Genomic DNA, 8,428 nt, shown 5'->3' with positions numbered 1-8,428 from the left:
GCCGCCAGGTTCTCCAAGCATCCCTCGGTCCCTACCTGTTACAGGGTATGGCTGGAGTACCCCACTCTGTACTCTGAACTCTCTGCCCTAGAAGCTCTTCCCTGTACAATCCAGACATTTTGGTTACTCTCCCCTTTTGGATCTTTGGCCTCCTGGCTGCTGCACCTGGCTCCCCTCCCAGATGGCCCAGCTCATCCTGGTCATGTCCACTGTGAACTCTCCCAGATATCCCAGCTTCTGACTCAGCTTTCCCAATATATCTACAATAAACTTTCTCTTCCATCATAACTAGGAGCAGTCATGTCCTTTCTATTGCTGCCTGGGGACAGGGCTCAGAGGGAAATCCACAGCATCAGTGAGTACTAGACTTTTTTATCTGAGGGGGTTAGGGGAAGAGACACACACTTTCATGATGGTTTCCTTCAGACCTTGTCTATATGCTTTTTTTTTTTTTTTTTTTTTTTTTTTTTTTTGGTTTTTCCAGGCAGGATTTCTCTATGTAGTCCTGGCTGTCCTGGAACTAGAAATCGCTCTGTACACCAGGCTGGCCTTGAACTCACAGATATTCACCTGCCTCTGCCTCCCAAGTGCTGGGATTAAAGGTATGCACCACCACCCAACTCCTTATTCTTCTTTTGCATCTCTGTTCTTTATTTTCCTGGTGATTTCCTTCTCTCATTCTTGATGTCTTCCTTCTAACTCTATCTTTATTCCCAATGTTTCCCTCTAGTTCCTTCTAAATCTCTCATACTTGATGTTTTTCTTTTAGCCTGTTTTTAAAAACTCTATCTAACTTTATCAATAGTCTTTCCTTTACAGCATACATACCCCAGCAAAATCTTTCTGGCAAAATAAAAAAATCTTTCAGGCAAAAAAAGGTTACATTTTGTTTTTCAAATGAATGATTACATTGAATACAGATAAAAACATGTTTTTCCATCTCCTTTACATGATTAAATATTTTACATATTACAGGTGAAAACAATTTATTCCAAGAACCCATATACATTCATACCCAAGCAACTTGTTATAGATTAACTGTGTGGGAAAGCAGGCTATTCTTCTCAGTCAGGTCTTTTACTGGCAGGCTGCATTTTGCAGTTACAAAGAAAGAGCCAATTACTTTATTACTTATCTTGAAAGGTAATCTTATAAGTAATCTTAAAGGAATCACAAACCTAAACTTTTATATATGAAAAAGAATCAGCTCTAATTTAAATCTTTAGAGTACATACCCACTCATCAATAGTTTTTTTTTTTTTTTTATATCAGGAGATTGAGGGCAAAAATGGGTATAAGGAATTAATCATCATCTTTGCTCATCAACCAATCCTAGGAAGAAAGGTCCATCAGCTAGTAATAATTGGTCTGCATTGTTCTTGTTCTCTGACCTTAAAGAGTTCCTCACTCAACTATGTGTCTTTCTAAAACTTTAGATTTTCTTCTTGGGTTTTTCACCTCAAAGCTATTTGATGAAAACAACTTATTCTAACTTTAAGTTATTTTCAAAGCTTTGTTTCAACTGTGATGCACTCTGAAACCTGTGAACACATCTCCCAACATTAAGGTTAAAAGAGTTTAAGCCAGCTGGGCTACTGGGACTCAATTGTTTTTCTTAATCAATAACCTAAGTCACAGTCTATACGGCTCCTCAATAGAAACTCATGTGTTGTAGCAGTGTGATGCTTTTTTTTTTGGAGCTAAAAAAGGGCCTTGTGCTTGCTAGGCAAGCGCTCTACCACTGAGCTAAATCCCCGACCCATGACACTTTCTTGTTTGTATTTATAGTCATCAAAACTCTATTTAAATTAACATTATTATTTTCATTTAGACAGTACAGCTTAGGAAGAAATCATCTTCATGATAATCCATAGGTAAAAATGCCCAGAAGAATGGGATGTTTCCATGAGATAAACACACTACATTACAGGCAGAGGGGATCTCCCCACACCCAATCACACCGTGCCAGACACCAGAGGAAGATGGCTGGAGCAAACATGTAAAGGCACAGCAGAAGCAAAAGACATGCTGGGGTCTGTGGTCTTGGGGCCTTGCCTCTACCTGAGATTCACCCATCAGGGAGTTGCCCCTGTGGTGGACTGACACCCTGAAGTCCATTGCCACATGCTGCTCCTCTGACATGGCCACCAGCCCCTTTCTTTTCCTTTTTATTTCTTTTTTTTTTCATTCAGTATCAACAAAAAACAACAAACATAATAAAATTTGCAGACTTTTGTGTTGTTCCATGTACCTTTTCCACTAAATTTTATGATCACATAATCACATAGTTACATGTCCTTTAATGTTTTTCAAGCATTGAGAGGCCTTATCCCCCACTTAGCTATAATTTAGAGCAATTTGGTAAAGTATAAACTTTGTGAACAAATATTCAACAATTACTTTCTGTCCCTACAAATGTCATCCTGAAGTCAAACTATTACAATATAACTATCATCGCACTATAAGAATTCGTATATATTCATGCCGGGCGGTGGTGGCGCATGCCTTTAATCCCAGCACTCGGAAGGCAGAGACAGGCGGATCTCTGTGAGTTTGAAGCCAGCCTGGACTACCAAGTGAGTTCCAGGAAAGGCGCAAAGTTACACAGAGAAACCCTGTCTCGAAAAACCAAAAAAAAAAAAAAAAAAATTGTATATATTCAAAACATCCTGGGCCAGGTTTCCCAGCAATAAAAGGAAGAAAGAAAGAAAGTAAAATCTGATATTCCTTATCAAAATGTCCCAAAAGAAGGCCCAGGCATGGTGGCTTATGTATTTAATCTCTGTACTTTGATGACAGATATCTCTGTGAGTTGCAGACCAGCCTGCTCTACAGAGTAAGATACAGGAGAGCCAGGGCTATGTAGGGAAACACTGTTTTAAAAACAAACAAACAAACAAAAAGGAGCTTGAGAGATGGCTCAGCAATTAGGAACACTTTATGCTCTTCCACAGGCCTGGAGTTCCATCCCAGCAGCCATGTTAGCACTATACATCTTACAACCACCTGTAACTCTGGGGCCCTCTCTTGGCCTCCTAAGGTACTGCACACGTGTGACATACACTCACACAAACATATACACATACACATAAACAAAAATAAAATCTTGGGGCTGAAGTGAAGCCTCAGCAGTTAAGAGCACTACCAGGTCTTCCAGAGGACATGGATTCTATTCTCAGCCCCTAAAAGGTGCTTCATAGCCTTCTGTAACTCTGTCCCACCAGGGAATCTGTTGCCCTCTTCTGGCTTCTATGATACTGCATACATAAGTCGGGCATGGTGACACACTCCTCTAATGCCTTTAATTCCAGCACTGAGGAGGCAACGTTAGGCTGATCTCCATGAGCTCAAGGCCAGCGTGGTCTACATAGTAAGACAGCCAGGGCTACAAAAAGAGACAATGTCTCCAGAACTTCTTCTTTACATTTATAATATGAACATACTGTACTTATGTTTATTTCATTGGTTGACCTTCCGGGTTACTTTTGCTTTTAAGCCTCTATGAACAGTCCTGAAGGAAGCCAGAATGTCACACCAAGAGCTTCCTCTTTGATTTAAGAATTACTTTTAGCTAGGCAGTGGTGAGACATGTCTTTAATCCCAGCACTCGGGAGGTAGAAGCAGGCCATCTCTGTGAGTTTGAGACCAGCCTGGTCTACAGAGTGAGTTCCAGGACAGCCAGGGCTACACCAAAAAACCTTGTTTCAAAAAACAAATAAAAAAATTTACTTTTAGCCAAAGGCAATTAGGCAAAAAAAAAAAAAAAAAAAAAAATCTATCTCAATCCTTTCTCTTTTTTCCTTATTGGCAGAATATAAATTGTCTTTCTCTGAAGATGACCCTAAACTTTGATCAGGTAGTAGACTACCCCTAAAAGCATTAGATAAAAATATTTTTTGTTGCCAGGCAGTGGTGGCACACGCCTTTAATCCCAGCACTCCTGAGGCAGAGCCAGGTGGATCTCTGTGAGTTTGAGGCCAGCCTGGGCTACAGAGTGAGTTCCAGGACAGGCTCCAAAGTTACACAAACAAACCGGTCTTGAAAAGTTGAGACTGGCTTTGTTTTATTTTTGGGGACAAAAATTCCACTAGTAGTCCCAGTTGGAGTGGAACTTGATATGTAGACAAAGCTGGCCTTAAACTTGTGGCAATTCTGCTTCTGGCTTCAAATTCTGGGATTACCGCTGTGAGCCACCAGGCCCAGTCTTATATACACACACAAAACACAGCTTTATTAGTTAACCCCATACTGTCGTTAGAAATGGAAATTGTTTTCCTTTGTCATGATGTTTTCTCTCAGAGAGAGAGTATGTTACCTGAGATCGACCCAAGCCTTGAGCATTCTGTGCAAGCACTCTTTTAGCCAGGCTTTGTATTTTATCCTCTTTGTACTTTAGAGGTGGGCTCTCACGGAGTTGCCTGGGCTGGATGTGAATTCAGTTTATACCAGGCAGGTCTAGAACTTGTCCTCCTGACTGGCTGAGATAACAGACCTGTGCAGCCACACTAAGTGGTCCTTGCTCCCCACCCCCTTTTTTTGTCCTTCAAGGGGGTGTTTTGCTTGGCATTTTGGGGTTTTGAGATTTTGTCGTGCTTACACTAAATTCATTATTCCTTTGTTATGATGCCTTACAAACCCACTCTATAACCATCCCTTCGAGTTATAATCTCTTTTATTACAGAACTACACAACCTATAATGATGGAAGTAAGAGTTCTCCAGCTGGCCATGGGAGTACACCCCTATAATCCCAGGCAGGAGGAGTAATGCAAGTTGAAGACCAGCCTTGTCTACATGGTAAATACCAGTTTGGGCAGGATCACACAATTTGACCCTGCTTCAGAATGTGTTTTTTTCCCTTTTCCCTCCTCTGCAGAGCATTCACAATCTTTTCTTTGAACTGTGTTCAATCCCTTTGGGGATATACTGTATCCTAGGGTGCAATTCTGGGTCATACGATAATTCTATATTTATCTTTTGACATAATGTTCAGCTATTTTTACAGTGGCTGTACTATTTTACATTCCCACAAGAAATGTGCCACATCCTTGCCAACCTCCCCCACCATGCCACTTTCTTGAAAAAGTTTTATTTATTAACATTGTCTATTTGGATATGTTTGCATATGTGCTTGGCCAGGGTATGGGTGCATGAAAGTCAAAGGTCAACACTGACTATCTCTTCTATTGAAATTTTTTGATTGTTTGTTTTGCTTATCAAGACAGGGTTTCTCTGCATAGTCCTGGCTGTCTTGGAACTGGTTCTGTAGATCATGGTGGCTTTGAACTCAGAGATCTGCCTACCTCTGGACATTAAAGGCATATCCCACCACCACCTGGCAATGATTTATTTGTGTATTTATGTATATGAGTGCTTTAACTGCCTCTGCACACTGGAAGAGGGTATTAGATTTCATTAGAAACCACATAATCTAATGTGATTTCTAAAAATTGAACCCAAGACTGCTAGAAGAGCAGAACAGCCAATGCTCTTAACCACTGAACCATCCCTACATTCCTATATCATTTTTTGTTTGTTTGTTTCGAGACAGGGTTTCTCTGTAGCCCTAGCTGTCCTGGAACTCACTTTGTAGCCCAGGCTGGCCTTGAACTCAGGGATCCACCTGCCTCTGCCTCCAGAGTGCTGGGATTAAAGGGAAGTGCCACCACTGCCCAGCACAACTTTTTTTTCCCCCTGTGTATGGTTGTCTTGATTACATTTATGTCTGCACCACGTGTATGCCTTGTACCTATGGAGGCCAGAAGAGGGTACAGTATCCCCTGAAACTGAAGTTATAGACTGTTGTAAGCTGCCTTGTTAGTGACTGTAATCAAACCTAGGTCCGCTGGAGGAGCAACCAGTGTTCTTAACCTCTGAGTCATTTCTCAGACCTCTACTTACTTTTTTCATATCTATTTGTATTTATGTCTATGTGCATGAGTCAGTATGTGTCATGAGTGTAGGGTATCTTTGGTAGCCAGAAGAAACTGCCAGATCCCCTGGGGCTGGAGTTACCAGGTGCTGGCAAGCCACCTTTGTGTGGGCGCTGGGCACTGAGCTCAGATTCTTTGAAAGAGCAGTATGTTTGGTGAACCACAGAGCTATCTCTCCAGCTCAGCTCTACTGTTTTGATACATGGTCTCTCACTGAAGCTGGGACTTATAGTCTAAACTAAAAATGTGCTGGCCGGTACCATTTCTTAACACCCTAGGAGCCCCAGTGGCCTGGCTGTCCCCAATGGCCTGGCTGTCCCCAGTGCCAGTGTCAAAGCCACTCAAGGTTACAGCACTGGGGTCCCAGATGCTTAGCTTCTATATGGGTGCTAGAATCTGAACTTGAGTCCTCAAGTTTAACACTTAAAAAATCATGTCATCAAGGTGTGCCACCACCATCCAGGTTTTTGGCAATTTTTGGTTCTAATAAAAATATAGTTAATAGCCTGGTGGTGGTGGCACACACCTTTTTTTTTTTTTTTTTTTTTTGGTTTTTCGAGACAGGGTTTCTCTGTGTAGCTTTGCGCCTTTCCTGGATCTCGCGCTGTAGCCCAGGCTGGCCTCAAACTCACAGAGATCCGCCTGCCTCTGCCTCCCGAGTGCTGGAATTAAAGGCGTGCGGTTTTTCTTTGCGCCTTTCCTGGATCTCGCGCTGTAGCCCAGGCTGGCCTCAAACTCACAGAGATCCGCCTGCCTCTGCCTCCCGAGTGCTGGAATTAAAGGCGTGCGGTTTTTTTTTGTTTTTGTTTTTGGGTGGCACACACCTTTAATCCCAGCACTCGGGAGGCAGAGCCAGGAGGATCTCTGTGAGTTCGAGGCCAGCCTGGTCTACAAAACGAGTTCCAGGACAGGCACCAAAAAGTACACAGAGAAACCCTGTCTCGAAAAAACCAACAAAACAAACAAAATACATAGTTAATAATATCAACTATTATTTAAACACTTATTTTCACTTATTTTTGTATGTGGAGCTTGGGATTGAGCTAAGCAAGGAACCAAAAAAAAAAAAAAAAAGAATCTCACCTTATTTGAGACAAAGTTCTACTTGGCAGCCTTGGGATTTACTGTACAGACCACAGACCAGACTGGCCTTGAACTCATAGAGATCTACTTGTCTCTGCCCCCAGAGCACTGAGATTAATGGCACGCACCACCATGACTCTTCTTTCTTGGTGTTTTTTTTCATGCACCTTTTTGTTTCTTTTGTGTTTTCAGAAATAGCTCTCTACTTAGCTGTCTTAGTTAGGGTTTCTATTGCTGTGAGAAGACACCATGACCAAGGCAACTCTTAAAAGGAAAACATTTAATTGAGGTGGCTCATTTACAGTTTCAGAGGTTCAGGCCATTATCATCATGAGAAGGAGCATGGTGGTGTGCAGGCAGACATGGTGCTGGAGTAGTAGCTGGGAGACCTATATCTTGCAGGCAGCAGGAAGTGGACTGAGACACTGGGCAGTATCCTGAGCATAGGAAACCTCAAAGCCCGCCCCCACAGTAACACACTGTGGTGGTATTTTACTTGTACTGAAATGTGATTTTAATTGTATGTTAATAAATAAAGTTGCCTGGGGGTCAGAGCTATTAGAGCCATAGCAAGAGCGTGGCGGTGGTGGCTCACGCCTTTAATCCCAGCACTTGGTAGACAGAGCTAGGTACATCTCTGTGTGTTCAAGGATACAGCCAACATTGGAGACACATGCCTTTAATCTCAATACCATAGAGGACCTGGAGGGCTGTACATACAGGCAGTGACGAAGCAGTCATGTGTTTGGGTTTACAACCAATAAGAAGGCAGAACAGACAGTCTATATAAAGACAAACAGACAGGAAGTAGGCCCCTTTTGGAGAGCTCTCTTGGCTGAAGCAGGAAGGGTAAGGCTCTTAGCTCTGACCTCTTGGCTTTCTTCTCTGAATCGGCTCTGTGTTTCTTATTTAATAAGACGGTTGGTTACATCTACAACACACTTTCTCCAACAAGGCCATACGCTACCAACAAAGCCACACCTCCTAAGAGTGCCACTCCCTGTGAGATTATGGGGTCCAATTACTTTCAAACTACCACAGTAGCTCTATCTGACTTGAAAGGTGATCTGTATGTAAACCAGGCCAGCCTCAAACTCAGAGATCTACCTGCCTTTGCCTCCCAAGTGCTGGGGTTAAAGGATGGAGCAGCATGCCCACCCAGATCATGCATAAATCTTAATTGTATGTAAACTGAATTTATATATTTCTCCCCCACACACACACACTTTTTTTTTTTAAAATGCTTTTTGGTGTCTAAAGACCAATAACTAATTTCAAAATCTTGAGGATTTTCTTTCTTCCCCCATTCCCCCAGACAGGGTTTCTCTGTGTAGAACTGGCTGTCCTTGAACTCACTATGTAGACCAGGGTGGCTTTAAACTCGGGGATCTAACTCCCAAGTGCATGTGTGTG

This window comes from Peromyscus californicus, unplaced genomic scaffold, assembly GCF_007827085.1.
Source record: "Peromyscus californicus insignis strain IS unplaced genomic scaffold, ASM782708v3 Scaffold_19__1_contigs__length_69161282, whole genome shotgun sequence".
NCBI classification, from domain to species: domain Eukaryota; kingdom Metazoa; phylum Chordata; class Mammalia; order Rodentia; family Cricetidae; genus Peromyscus; species Peromyscus californicus.
Note: the sequence above shows the minus strand (reverse complement) of the source record.